The following is a 15,957-nucleotide window of genomic DNA, read 5'->3' as shown; positions in this document are numbered from 1 at the left end:
AAACGCTAAAATAAGTTAAAAATTAATCATATTGAAAATGGACATACGGACTTTTTAGTAATTATTACAGAGTTCTACGCTTTCTAAATTATACCTAACTGATACAGGAACCATAATAATAATAATGTTTTTTTTAGGAACTGCCAGTTACCCCCTGGCTTAGGAGATACCACATATGTACAATACCCTAGTTAAGGTTTTTTATGGTGTAAGTAAATGCACCATGTGCCATAAGAGTACTACTATCTTTACCAAAGTAAATTATGTCCAACAGTGGGGATAGTGTATTTCATTTCTGAAGCTCTTCATTTCAGCTTTGAAATGAATAGAAAAAAAACAATGATGATAACATCAATAAAAGCGAAGCACAGAAACGGTAGGACAAATGGATATTACCACTTGTATAGTGTCAGAACTGAATAATTAGAATTTAAATATATAAGATTCGAAGCAAAATTGTAAGTAAATTTGTTGAAAGACTGCTTGATACAGGATAATGTTTATGGAGATACTTACATTTTTAGGACTTGATTATAGAGTTGCTTCGCTTATAACATTGTACTTTATTGTCCCAGGAATCATTATACCCAAAATCAGATCTATCGGATAATTATATCACATAAAATTTTTTGTTAATAAAGTAAAAAAGTTAAAATGGACGTACGGACATTCTGGTAATGATTATAGAGCTACTACGCTTACTAAATCGTACCTAACTACTACAGAAATCACCTTGCAAAGTTTGAAATCGATAGGACAGTTTAACATGCCTAAATTAACGAAAAAAGCTATCCGTTACGAACGGACGGACTGACGGACTGACCGACCCTAATTATAGAAAAGCTTCGCTTTTAATAATAAAACCTGAATATTCACAAAGACTATACAACTTATATCCGCAAGTCCTATCATCCCATGCTTTTCCCTCCTTTAACTAAAACATAAAATTCAACAGTTTTTCGTCAATTTTTATGGTCATCAAATAAGCTAAAAAAACAAAAACTTGCTATTAAATAGTTGAAATGTTGAATAGAAAAATTTGAGATATTATTTTTATAGCAGCTGAGTAAATCCAATGTCCCCATAGTGTTATGGTTGGACTAATTGAAGGTCGGGTGAACTGACTAACGGACAGACAACAAGATTTATAGAGTGGCTTTTCTAGTAATAGATCATAAACTTAAATAATACTGCTTTTTTATCTATAATACACAGTAGAACGATGTCTGTCTGTCTGTCCGTCTGTCCCTTAAGATCTTGGTAACCACTAAACTGATCGGATTCTACTCTTCAGGGAATATACCTCCTGGTCCTGTAGTGGTTTTAGGCTATTTTCTTAGGGCGTTGGACACCCCCCCCCCTCTAAAAAAAATGGCGACCCATTCACAATTATTTGATTTAAGTAGGCGCAAAAATTTGCAACCCATTCGCATTTTTTTCAGCTGGGTAGGTAATAGATGATGTTATGATTCCCACGATAGTACATCATTTTTTTAAATTACCTCTATGGGAAAAAAAAGCCCCTAGAAGCCGCTAGTAGCTATGTAAAGTTTTGTTTATTCAGAAGTTTATACATTATACATTAGGGTGGGTCGATTTTGGACATTTTTTTTCTGAGGCCAAAGCGGGGATCTGCAAATGATTTGTATGAGTATAATACACCTCTGGATGATTTAAAATTTATCCTAAGTCTCAAAACCGCTGACAACCAGACATTCAATTGTATAGCTATTTGTAAATGGTAGTCAAAAATTTATTGAATCAGAACTATGGCTTCATGGTGCTCCCAGGAAAGGCATTGAGGAGAAGAATCAGGAACTTTTGACCATTGCAAAAAATCTCGTTCCTAGCCTGAGAAAATCTAAAAAACCTCTACAAATTGGACAATTCTCAATAAACCTTTAAAAAATGTTGTTTTTTAGTGATTTTTAAGACTAGGAACGAGATATTTTGAAACGGACAAAAGTTCCTGATTCAGCTCCTCAAGGCCTTTCCAGGGAGCACCATGAAGCCATAGTTCTGATTCAAAAAAAAATTGAATGTCGTCTTTGCATATTGATAAGTAATGAAATATATTTTTTAGTGGTCGCGTTCTAAAACTCAATTTTTTAAAATTCTTTTTCGGTCAGAAATGTTTTAAAGGTTAATTTTATCTGTTGCATATCCCCTCTTTGTCTAATTCCGATATAAACCCGCCCTATTATAAATGCAACTTTTAAGTAGCAAAGCTACTCAATAATTCCCATTGGCTGTATGTCCAACAGAACGTACCTACTGTTATTGGGAGAAATGTGAATTTCTCCGCTGCTATATCAGATAGACAACCATTGCTTTTGGTAAAGATTCCCTTTTATGAAACTTTCTTTCGACGTATATGAAGATTAACTGTAGACGAGAACAATACCTGTCCAGACAGACGGACATCCTGTTACTTTTTTTGCAAGGATAATTAAAGTGTATTACCACAACACATTTTCTTTCACCACCATTGGGCGCTCCCCTATACCAGTCAATAAACAAACCTAAATTAAACAAGGATGACAACATCAACAAAAGTGTAGCTCTGATACGGAAGGTGATCATTAGAATTTTCGAACGTTTAGAAATTTCGTACGAAAGTTTTTTCGTCGTGATCTATTCATAATAGTTCAAATAATATGATACGCAAATTGATCAAAAATATTTAAATAAAGTACCAAAGTAAATTGCAATTTTCATCAAAGAATAAATCTATTATTTAAAGGCAATTTTAAGGTTTTTTATTGTTCAATTTTTATACCTATATATATTTTCATGTTTTAGTCTTAAGTATCTTAGAGTACATAAAACAAGTATGATTAAAAAAATAGTAACATGATAACATCAACAAATGATAGCAAAATTAACTTTAACTTAAAAACTCTGTGTTTAAGGCTTGAAATTCATTTTATGAAAATAATAAATTATTCATTTACTTATCCCTGTATTTCATGAGTAAAGATATAATTACAAGCAGATGGACTATTTATTAGGTGTTTTATCCTTACTACAAAATAAATGTGCTTTGAACTACAAGAAAAAAATTGTTACTTCTATGAAAACTAATCAAACTTAAAAATATAAATATAGCAAAAAAGAACCTATAATATTTTGGAAAGTAACTGCTAAGTATTAAAACAATGATAGAATATTTGCTAAACTATTATTTTGCTGATCTGAATGGAATACTAATTACAAATTACTAATGATTTCAGATTTAGTGTGATTTCATTACAGCCAAGAAAAAAAAATAATGGGCATCATAGTTCAGACTTAAAGTTAATTGTATTTTTGTATTAAAATAAATATTTTCTTAACAAGATTTTTGTAAGATAATTTACAATTACATTTATTATTTTCCTATTTAAAAAAATTGTAAATGTGTAAACACCACATTATCAAGATGACATGTAGAACCTGGTTGTGGGGAAAAAGGTGGGTCCGGCTTTCTGGCATATCTCAAATTTGGCGAACTTAAAACTTTGCAACGCCTAGATAGAAATTATTTTTTTCTATTTAGAATATTTACATTCTATATTTAAATGCACTAAATATTATTAAAGGATTATTATTTTGTATATCAAAAACATTAATTTGATTTTAAAAATTAGCGGTTGTATCGGAGACAACTTCGCAGGAAACTAAATAACATTCGTGTTACATCTAGGATGACTTTAGAGTTTAAGTTTTAGTAGCGAATTTACTCTATGTTTAACCCTAAACGGTCGGTACCCTTTCTGGACCTTAATAGGTTTGGGGGGGGGGGGCGTTAAAGTTCCCCCCTATTAAACAAACATCCTGTTATTTTCTTATGAGGATTGCTAAATATTCTTTTTAAAAGCGAAGCTTTTCTATAATTAGGTTCGGTCCGTCCGTCCATAACGGATAGCTTTTTTCGTTAATTTAGGCATGTTAGAATTGTCCTATCAATTAAAAATTTTGGATGGTGATTCCTTTAATAGTTCGGTACGTTTTAGAAAGCGTAGCAACTCTATAACCATTAACAAAATGTCCGTACGTCCATTTTAAACATGTTGATTTTTTTACTTTTTTAACAACAAATTTTTTGTGATCTAATCATCCGATTGATCTGATTTTTGGTGTATTAATTCCTGGGACAACAAACTATAATGTTATAAGCGAGGCAACTCTATAATCAAGTCCTAAAAATGTAAGTATGTCCATAAACATTATCCTGTATTAAGCAGTTTTTCAACAAATTAAATGTTGACAAAGAATTTTAGCCTTCTATCTTAAATGGCAGCTTAGAAAATCATATTTTCTTAAAAGTATTATTGACTGACAGACAGTTGGACAGACTGACAGACAGATGGACAGACATCTCAATATCTCTAAAATTAAGCTCAGAGCCTAAATTTTTAATGTTTGTGGGGTCTTTTGCTCAACGAGCTCCCAAAAGGAAATTCCCAATATGAATTCTGTATTGATTACTTAGTACGGTTATGTTAAGAAAGTTTTCTGGAAAAAATCATCTCAATATTTCTAAAAATAAGCTCAGAACTTAATTTTTTAGTGTTTGGGGGTCTTATGCTCCACTAGCCCCTAGAAGGAAAGTCTCAAAATGAAATCTGTAATGATTACTTAATTGGTTATGTTAAGAAAGTTTTCTGGAAAAAAAATCATCTCAATATCTTTAAAAATAAGCTCAGATTTAAAATGTTAGTGTTTGGGGGGTCTTTTGCTCCAATAGCCTCTAGAGGGAAAGTTCCAAAATTAAATCTATAATGATTACTTAGTACGGTTGTGTTAAAAGGTTTACTACAAAAAAAAAATCATCTCAATATCTTTAAAAATAAGATCAGAACCTAAATTTCAGTGTTTTGGGGTCTTTTGCTCCACTAGCCCCTAGAAGGAATGTTCTAAAATGAAATCTGTAATGATTACTTAGTTTGGTTATGTTAAAAAAGTTTTCTGAAAAAAAAAATCATCTCAATATCTTTAAAAATAAGCTTAGAACTAAAATTTTTACTGTTTGGGAGTCTTTTGCTCCACTAGCCCCTAGAGGGAAAGTCTCAAAATGAAATCTGTAATGTTTACTTAGTTTGGTCATGTTAAAAAAGTTTTCTGGAAAAAAAAATCATCTCAATATCTCTAAAAATAAGCTCAGAACCTAAATTTTTAGTGTTTGGGGGGTTCTTTTGCCACACTAGCCCCTAGAGGGAAAGTCACAAAATTAAATTTTTAAAGTTTTATGGGTAGATCCAGTCATGTAAGAGAGCTTACAAAAAGAATTAGGTTGATAACTAGAAAAACAAGCCAGGGCAAAATTTGCTATTGAATTTCATTTCCTATAAGTGTACTAACTTCCCCCCTCCCCCCTTATTTCATTTTTTTGCCAGCCGCTAAATATTAAAACAGCTGTAGAGCGGCCAATTCTAAAGCTATGATAACCAAATTTTAGGACAAACTCTTAGTTTACATAACAAAAAAATATTTTTCTGAATATCGCCGAAAAACGGCAAATAACGGAAATCGCCATTTTCGGCGTTTACGGCGGTTGCCGACGCCAATTAAGTTTTTTATATGTTTATGATTACAGTAATAGACTACATACAAAATTGGCTGGTCTATAGCTGTTTTGCTCCACTAGCCCCTAGAGGGAAAGTCCCAGGATGAAATCTGTAAGTGTACAAACTCCCACCTTAAATTTTTTTATGGAATATGGATATGATTATACATGAATTATAATAAAATTAACAAAATTTACCTATTATTGACCTTTGGCGCATATCTTATTATAGACTTCCTCATTTGACAACATCCATATAAGAAAACCTCTGAAATGTAGGACAAACGAACATAAACACTTGTAGCGTATCAGAACTTAATAAGAAGAATACTAAAAACAGGTCTAAAAAAAATTTGAAGTAAAGTAAATTTGTTGCAATCTTCTTTAATACAGGAGAATTTTTAAGGACATTTTCAACTTATTTATAGAGATGATTTGCTTATAACAATGTACCTTGTTGTAATAGGAATCAGAATCCCAAAAATTAGCTGAATAAATAAAAAATCATCATGTTTTAGATGTACTTTCTAGTAACAATTATAAAGTTGCTACAATTCAAAAACCATACCTAATTATTATAGGAATCATTATACAAAGCTTGAAATTAATAGGACAATTCTAACCTGTTTAATTTAACCAGAAGAGCTAACTCTGCCAGAATAATAAACTTACATACAGACAGACAGACTTTAATTATATAAAAGCTTTGCTTTTAAAAAGCTGATATGAATTTACTCACTAACAGAATAATACTGATTAATTTTCCAATATTTTTCTTAACCAGAGTACACTTGAACAGAATATATTTGTTTTATTTTTGAATCTTTAACTATTTGAGAATGAGGAGAAAGTTGAATGGCAGGAAAATGTTGGCAAATAAACTAATTTTTAAAAGCAAATCTACACTGCAACTCACTTTGTTTTTTCTCCCTGTTAATCTATCACTCTGTTTGAAATCCTATAAGGAAAATACCTAAAAAATATAAAAAATTAAAAATTTCACCTCCCCCCTTATTATCTCAGTTCCTGTCAGAGCTAGAGTGCTAATTTTTTTTGTGCTAGTCCCCTGTTTGATAATTAATTTCCGACCTTTTATAAGTCTAAGTCAATTTTCGCTTCCTTCACCCTTTTATTTAACAACCTTTGTTTTTAAGTCTTTTTTTACTTAAAAATTTCAAACGGCTGTAATTTTCTTATTTTTGAAGCTAGAAGAAAAATATTTTTCCAGAAAATGTTTATCTTCATGTAAATTTTACATTAAAAATATCAAAATATAAATTTCTGCGGCCGCAGCTGTACTTGGCAGCTGCAAGCCGCCGCAGTCGGCGGTCGGCGGGAAAACGGCGGCGGATCTTCATGAAATTTAATATGTAATGTAGACATGTAAGAAAATCTTAAGTTTAAAATTTGAAGTCTCTAAGTCAAAAATTGCGGCTACAGGAGCCTTTTAAAGATTTTTGGAGACCTGGAGGATCAGGACCTGCAGGATCATACCTGGAACCTGAAAGTGACTTGAACACCTGTATTTTATATAAGGATGTACTACTAGAGTTTTTTTTAGTATTTTGGCATGATAAAATGCTTTAGTCAAAAAAATATTTTTGCTCTTTACCTGGATGACCCTGCCAGGTTTGCTGGCATCCTGTGCCCTCCAGGATGGAGATATTCAAAAAATTCCAACTCTCAGATATGTGTCAAACCCATAATTAAAAAGTCAAGCAGTTTGGGCTCTTTATCTTTCACACACAGAAAATGAGATAGAAAAAACAGGATGGAAAAAATGGAAAATGAGATAGAAAAAACAGGATAGAAAAAAAACGCCCCCACCCCCCGACCGTTAAGGGTTGACAGACATCTAAATTATAGATAAAATTCGCCAACAATTTCAAGATCCATATTTCAACTCCATTTATCCCTGCAAACATAATTTACATTGATGCGAATACATTCAAACACATGCGACGCATGTGAATTAATTGATACTTTATCTAAAGTCGCTTGTAATAAAAGATTTATATATATCTATGTATATAAAATACATTAATATACAGATTTTTATTTTTGTTTAAATTTTAATTATTGGTGGTGTTTAAACCACTTTTTTGAACAACGCCCCCATAAAACGTTTCCATGTATAAATTGAAGAAAAGTACATTAAGCTATTAAGTACATCGATAAAGTATTTTTTTTCTTCATAGTATTTAAATTAATTTTTGAAACAAACTTAGAAAAAAAGCTTTTGAGATTTTAATAATCATTAATTAATTCTTTTAAAAAAAATTAATTTAAATATCTGAAAATTTGCCGTTAGTTCTTAGTTGGTATAAAACAAAATAATTTAGAGTAGCGGGGCTACTCTATTACTATTAATATTACAGAAATTTGAAATGAGTAGTAAGTAAATATCATAATATTAGCACCAGTTTTGTTAGCTCAGGCATTTGGAACCTTGTTTTCACTTATTATCCACGGAAAGATGTCTATAATACGATGTGGTAAATTACTCAGCTAAATTTATTTAGGGTCTACAATATTTTGATATACATGATACAAAATATATTTTTTTTATTTAATGAAAAAAATATATTTCTTTTATTTCATGAAAAAAAACATTTTCTACTTTTCATCCCTTTTGTCCTTGTTAACACAGTATAAACTTTGTACAGCAGAGAAAGAGTGGGCAATGACAATAGTCCGCAAAGTTTTAAATAACGTTTTCTTATTTATTAGCTTAACAATTTTGGGAATTGAGTCAATTTGAATTGGTTGCATCAATAGGTTGAGTGTTCACACTTTTTAACCACAAATTTTAATCTACATAAGGGGTTATTCTAAGTATCATCATCGGGGATGTATGTTAATTTATCAGCCATTGTCTTATCCCTTTACATCCATTACACTCACTACTGTATACAACTTCTAATTTAATTTGCTTTTGTGTATTGATAAAACAATATGCTTATGTGATAATATGCGGAAATGACCGCACACCGTTGAATTGGTCTTCCCCCCCCCCCCCCAACTAATTTGTTTCACTACGCCTCCCACTGTATAAAAGTAGTCAGTAATTAAGAACGATAAATCATGAGATATTTGATCATGCACCTCATGCGTGGACCCACCATATTCCCCACAACCTAGAACCTTACATCCTGTCCTATCTAAAAGGGCATTCACATAGGGGGGATAAGGGGATTGGACACCACCTTTTTTTTTATTTCAGGAGTGGCTCATCTAGCATAATACAATCATATATAACCTCAAAAAGCATGAAAAGCTCAATAAACCTAAGCAAGTTATTTTTATTGTTACAAAGGTTATACCCATAAGACAATATTGTCTTGAATCTTGAATTTTTAAGTGCTGAAATCAAAAAGCCCCACTTTTTTTGGAATGATGAATAGACCTTGACTGTACGAATTTTCCAAATTTATGTTCTTTTCGAATAATCTCTTACGAAAATGATACCTTCAATCATACGGAAAGATAAACGAACATTATCTATTGTAGAGTGTCAGAATTGACTAAGCAGAATATAATTACAAAAACTGTAGAAAATCTAAACAAAATTTTAAGTAAATTTGTTTTAAAAACTGCTCTAATAGAGGATACTGTTTAAAAGACATAATTACATTTTTATGACTTGATTATAAAAATGTTTCCCTTATAACATTGTAACTTGTTGTAATAGGAATTAGTAATAAAAAATCAAATGAATAGGATAATTATATCACATAAAAGATTGTTGTCAAATAGGTTATAATCAACATGTTTTAAATCGACACATGGTCATTCTTGTAATGATTATATAGTTTGAAATCGAAAGTACTATTATAACAATTAACGAAAAAACTAACCGATATGGACTGACGGACCCTAATTATAGTTTTGCTATGAACAATGGTTACAACATCCATAAGCAGCGCAGCATACAAAAACTTGAATGGACAAATGGACAATTCAAGTCATAGAGCAAAATTCAGATATTATGAAATATGTCATGTACAATTATCTACTTATCAATACCATACCTTTATTTACACTTATCTACTTATCAAAACCATACCTTTATTTACACTTATCTACTTATCAATACCATACCTTTATTTACACTTATCTATTTATCAATACCATACCTTTATTTACACTTATCTACTTATGAATACCATACCTTTATTTACACTTATCTACTTATCAATACCATACCTTTATTTACACTTATCTATTTATCAATACCATACCTTTATTTACACTTATCTACTTATGAATACCATACCTGTATTTACACTTATCTACTTATGAATACCATACCTTTATTTACACTTATCTACTTATCAATACCATACCTTTATTTACACTTATCTACTTATGAATACCATACCTTTATTTACACTTATCTACTTATGAATACCATACCTTTATTTACACTTATCTACTTATCAATACCATACCTTTATTTACACTTATCTACTTATCAATACCATACCTTTATTCACACTTATCTACTTATCAATACCATACCTTTATTTACACTTATCTACTTATCAATACCATACCTTTATTTACACTTATCTACTTATGAATACCATACCTTTATTTACACTTATCTACTTATAAATACCATACCTTTATTTACACTTATCTACTTATGAATACCATACCTGGATTGCCATTTACCCAATTATATTGTCCATCCTTATCAAGATCAGATAATCCAATCCAAATAACCCATTGTCCAACATAAGCTGAATAAATAAATTTACAGTATGGATTTGAAACCCTTTAATATCCGCTGGATTAGAACTGGTTCTCAGCCATACTGAAGTATCATGTATAGCATCAAATCAAAGACAATTTTCCTCAAATGTTAAGTAAAAATCATAAAATCAATTCTAGTTTTGATAGCACAGGACTCCGGCTCCTTGGGGCTAACAAAACCGGGTTTTTTATTTTGATATCCACGGAAAGCTGTCTATCATAGGATGCGATTAATAACTATTACAACAATCCTGCAAGTCTAGTTTGAAAACTTTTTTACTCTTATTTTTACTTTGTCATGTTTAACGTTTTTACTGTAAAATTTCTAATTTTAATTAAAATTGAATTTAATTTTATGATTATAATCTTTCATGAATATTAAAGTAACTTTCTAGCTAATAGAAAATTAATTATTTAATTCAAAGTTTTTGCGATTACGCCCCTACATACCTCTATGAGCATTTGAAGGGTATCCATCCCCCAAATAGTTATAAATGTTTGAAGGGCCTATGAGAAGCTTTACCACCACTGTCCCAACAGAAATCACAAAAAAACGATTTTTTTTACCTAAAGAGACTTGTACACAACATTGCAAAGTATCATAGAGACTTAAAAGCAACATGTATAGTAAGAAAAGTAAATTTTCATTAAAATCAATAAAAATTTTGGAATTATAGTGCAGAAGTTACCTTTTATAATACAAATAAGGATTTTAATTGCCATTTATCTTAAAAGTGTATTTTCTCAATATGAAATGCCTTAAAACATCGGGTTTTTAAAACTAATAATTTTTGTAATTAGAATACAGATAATGAAAAACTGCAACAAATCTACGTTTAAAGACATAAAACAGGAAAAAGTATTTAAATAAAGTTCATGTCTCAACAGACATTGTCGCCAATAAAGAAAGAAATATTTAAATAAAAAAAAATTAATATAGGTTAAAACGTGTTCTACAATTAGTCTCATATTCAATAACTTTCAAAAAAATTATACTAAATACAAATATAAAAAATATAAAAAAATAATATTACATCAAAATAACTGGCGTTATCCTCTCAGAAATTTTTTTATCAATTTTGAAAATTTGAGTACCCCCTCCTACCCCCCCCCCCCCCGACAGATGTCTGGATAGAACGCTGCCGGAGGAAAAGATTTGGACAAGGCAAAAAGGCAAGCTTAAATTTAATTCAATAACGTGTCCGTGCTGTGGGGAAGCCGAGCGACAGATGTCTGGATAGAACGCCGCCGGAGGAAAAGATTTGGAAAAGGCAAAAAATCAAGCTTAAATTTAATTCAATAAATCACATTTCCCCCATAGCGTTACAAACTGACGGACTAAGAAATTGATTATAGAGTAGCTTTGCTACTAAAAACTGTCTATAAATGATACTCCCGCTCTCTCTCTCTCTCTCTCTTTCTCTCTCTTTCTCTCTCTCTCTCTCTCTCTCTCTCTCTCTCTCTCTCTCTCTCTCTCTCTCTCTCTCTCTCTTTCTTTCTTTCTCTCTTTCTCTCTATCAATTTTCCTAAGGACTAGCGGTTTCGCCCCTAGCCTCTAGGGACTTTGCCCTATGAGGTAAGGGGAAGCCAACCGACCTCCTATTTAGATTTTTTCATAGCTAGAGCTATAGATATTTTAAGAAAGTTATTCTTTGTCAAATTACTCTGTGTTGTTCGCCGTATATGTGGTAATCCGAGCTACGGAGTTCTTGCGGCTGACGTTTATAGAAAACCTACCTAAAAAAATTGGGGGAGGGTTGTTTATGGGGGGGTTTGGGGTATCCCAACCCCCAAGAAAATAGCTTAAAACCACCACAGGACCACTAGGTATATAATCCCTGAAGAGTAGAATCAAATCGGATCAGTGGTTACAAAGATCTTAAGGGAAGGACAGACATACGGACAGACATCAAGTTACTTTGTATTATAGATAAGATAGAGCAGTTACACTTTTGCATAGTTTTACATTTACAATTGATAATATTTAAAAATGTTTTTTTCTTTAAAAATCGCGCAAACTTTTTATAATAAATATTTATTTAACTTTCAAACAAGTGCAATTCATTTCTAGTGGATTAGAACCAGTTCCAAACCATATTAAATAATGTATCGTATCGATTTAAGGGCAACTTTATGAATAAATAAAATATAAATAACTAGCGACTTCGCCTCTAGCCTCTAGGAGCTTTGCCCCAAGAGGTCATTTAAAAAAGTATTTCTGGTGCTGCCTTTTATTTTGAAATAACTGCCTAAAAACTATTCTTTCTTTTTTTTTGGGGGGGGGAGGGAATTTTCATTTATGTGGGGGTTGGGGGTGTCCCACCCTCAAGAAAATAGCTTAAAACCACCACAGGACCAATAGGTATATACCCTGAAGAGTAGAATCCGATCGGTTCAGTGGTTACCGAGATCATAAGGGACGGACGGACATACGGACGGACAGACATCATTCTTCTTTGTATTATTTACTAAGTATATTTGCGATAACTTTTATTTAATGAAATCTTCCAATTTTTAACCTGTACAAAACGGCCTGCTTAATTGCTTCAAGATCCATGTCAGATCTATATAGGAAATAAATGTCTATAAACGAGCTCAAGTTTTCCAAGGACTATTCGTTGAAAACTCATAGTGCTCCAATAATCCATAATAAACTCTCATTGCCCAGAAGGATAAGACCCATTATTTTACTTTATTAAAAACAAATTCATTTTTTTCATTTCATGTTGCTATTTACATTATAATGAAGTATTTAATTTCTAATCATAAAAAAGAAAATCTAAATTTATGATATAATAAATTTAAGAAAACTCTGTTTTAAAAGAATTCGATTGTGGCGACACTTTGTGTGTTCAAATATTGAACTAAAATTGTAATCATATAATAAACCCTTTGGTGATGGTAATGTAAAGAAAAAAATATAATTTAAAAGATCTTTTTAAGATCATTTAAATTATTAAATATTTACTTCCGTTTAAATAGTAATGCCGGGTGAGGAAAATAGATTTATTGAGAAATATATATGCATATAGAAAACTAGCCAATAGGGAGATAGTTATATCGAGCCAACTCTAGTAGATAGATAAAAATGAGTACAAAATTAATTCCCGAGGGGTCTAGACCAACAAAACTAAAATCAATCTTATATTTTTTAAAGCGAAGCTTTTTTATAATTAGGGTCGGTCGGTCCGTCCGTCCGTCCGAGATAGATATCTTTTATTCGTTAATTTAGGCATGTTAGAATTGTCCTATCGTTTTCAAACTTTGCATGGTGATTCCTATGGTAGTTAGGTTCGATTTAGAAAGCGTAGCAACTCTATAATCGTTACCAGAATGTCCGTATGTCCATTTTAAAGAAGTTGATTTTTTACTTTTTTAATAACAATTTTTTATGTGATAAAATCATCCGATTGATCTGATTTTTTAATTACTGATTCCTTAAAATTATTGGCTGAAAAGTTTGGACACTGAATATTCAATTTTTTCAGATTTTAAAATAATATTTTCCTTTCTTTATGTCAACGTTTATTGACAGCTTTCCATGGTTATTGAATTGAAAGGCCCGGGCTAACAAAACTGATTTTTTTAACAAGATCTAATCCGGCAGATATTAATCTGTTTCGAATCCATACTGGAAAACAAGTATGATAACATCCATAAAACGAAGTTATCTATTAATACAAGTATTGTATGTAGCGAAGAATCTTGATAACCGCTGAAGCATCACATAGGTCCCGGGATTGTTTTAGGCTATTTTTATCATCTTTGAATACTAGAAGCTTCAAACTCCGATAAATATTTACTGGATTAGAACCGGTTCTCAGCCATACTAAATAGTCATGTGTTGGAAGTATAATAGTATGTTTCGTTTGTGAATTTGAACCTTTATCCTTTCTGTTTTCCTTATCATTATTGGTAGTATAGAGAGCGCCTAAATTCAAAAAGTTCATAATTGAACACGGCATTCCAAACAATAATTGCGCAACCAAACATAAACAAAGCTTGCGCCTCCATCTTAATTCTTTCTTTCAAGAAGTGCGGAATATCTGTGTGATGAAAACCCATGTATAGTTCAAAAATGTGGTGTTATCCGTACTGAAAAATACCTTTGAGTGCTTCCGGGCTTGACATGTTCAAACGACTCGGTAAATATTCTTTCTTTTAAGCATTTTAAATAGAATGGATTGATTTCTTAAAGACGGCAAATTAATTTCTTTATTTTCATTAAAATTAGACCAAGTAATTGATTTATTTTTGTATTAGAATATTTTAATAGTAGTCTATGATGATTTTATCTATGAATTATAAACTCGCAATAAGTTTTGATTTAATTTTAAGCAAAAGAAGCCTAACCTTTTTTATATATTTTGAAATATAAATTCGAAATCATGAAACCTTTTAGAAAAAGACGATTATGTCCAAATGAAAAAAGATTTATTTTCTTTTACAAGATTTATTTTCTTTTATGAAATATTTAACATTTTAATATTTGATTATTAATTTTGTTATTTTTTATTTCAGCGTTGACCGTTTCATACAATAAATTGTATTAGTAACTACGCTGGTTTTGATTCATGTGGGAAGTAGCAGGTTTAGTATGTTTGTACTAAAAGATCTCATACACGGCCAGGCAAAAGCCGTTGTACCGAAACAAGTCATGTATATCATCGTAATACAGACAATTATATAATTAATATATAATCCCTGCGGAGGCCACAGCCCTGTGGGGCCTACCTGCAGTTTCCAATCCCAATAAAACCTTACCTAATCTAACACACAAAAACTTCCTCCCACGTTATTCTGCATTTATTTCAAAAAAAAAATGGGGGGAGGGGGGTATTTGCTGTATAATAGATTGTAAATTACATTGGTACCCAAGAGTTGTAGTAATACCTTATCTTATTTATTTGCTTAAACACTATATAAAATAATTTATGTAAGCCCAAACATTTCAAACAATACTTTTAATCTATAAGGGTTGTGATTTAATAATCGTGTTAATTCTAACATGCCTAAATTAACAAAAAAGCTTTCCGTTATGGACGTACAGACCAACCCTAATTATAGAAAAGATTCACTTTTAATAATCACAAAACCTCGCAGATGAAAAATTTATTCATTAAAAAATAAATCACTCAACCTTGTATTACTAACATTAAGATATAAACCAGCTTATAACAACAACTAGATTAATTCGGAAAAAATCACGAAACCTTTATGTGATTTTCAGCTGTCATTGGGGGGTAACACATCGTGAAATTGACGACCTCTCCATTTGCCCCCCAAATATTATTTTAGATTTATTTCTCTTGTTGGTTATACCTATTCCTGAATATAAACATATTATACAGATACTATTTTCCTTCTGAAAGGCTGTCCATCCATATGGGACAAAAAGTATATACAGAAATTTCCCCTTTACTAAAAATTGCCTTTCAGCCCTTAGTTAGTTCGAAGCATTTTAAAAACTAATTTTCAAAAAAACAAGGATTCTAAATGCTTCTTATCCGGGGGTTACGTGACCTTAATAATATATCATATAACTCAGAGTGAAAACTCCAGTAATATGTTATATTACTAAGGCCGGACGTCTAAGGTACCTATTTGTTGGCCCCTAAGAAAAGGAATCCCCAAAATAACCCCCATCTTTC

This window comes from Acartia tonsa, chromosome 14 (genome assembly GCF_053477335.1).
Source record: "Acartia tonsa isolate MP-2025a chromosome 14, ASM5347733v1, whole genome shotgun sequence".
In the NCBI taxonomy this organism is placed as follows: Eukaryota; Metazoa; Arthropoda; class Copepoda; order Calanoida; family Acartiidae; genus Acartia; species Acartia tonsa.
This window is presented reverse-complemented; position numbering follows the sequence as displayed.